Consider the following 235-nt stretch of genomic DNA (forward strand, 5'->3'; position numbering starts at 1 on the left):
CAATACTTTCCTTCCCCACACATGTGAACAATCAATCCTCTGCCATGTAACTAATGTTATGTCTTCGTATTGTTTAAATCCTCCGAAAGAAACAATGTGTGAAGTACGGAACATGCTGCTAAAGTAAAACGACTTCTTTGGCAGAGGCGATCATTTACATTCACAGAATTCAAAGAGTTTTCTTTAAAGCCAAAATGATGTTCAGTGTGTGATCTTCACTAATGTCCAGGGCCGG

The 235-nt window shown here is 39.1% G+C and overlaps 1 protein-coding gene across 1 annotated transcript in view; it reads right to left on the reverse strand.

Moving 5' to 3' along the window:
- LOC108798595 (cysteine-rich secretory protein LCCL domain-containing 2-like) overlaps window positions 1–235 on the reverse strand; it is a 42,280-nt gene that overhangs the window by 24,651 nt on the left and 17,394 nt on the right. The window lies entirely within an intron of this gene.

The sequence above is a fragment of the Nanorana parkeri genome, unplaced genomic scaffold, assembly GCF_000935625.1.
Source record: "Nanorana parkeri isolate BGI_ZX_2015 unplaced genomic scaffold, ASM93562v1 scaffold1515, whole genome shotgun sequence".
In the NCBI taxonomy this organism is placed as follows: domain Eukaryota; kingdom Metazoa; phylum Chordata; class Amphibia; order Anura; family Dicroglossidae; genus Nanorana; species Nanorana parkeri.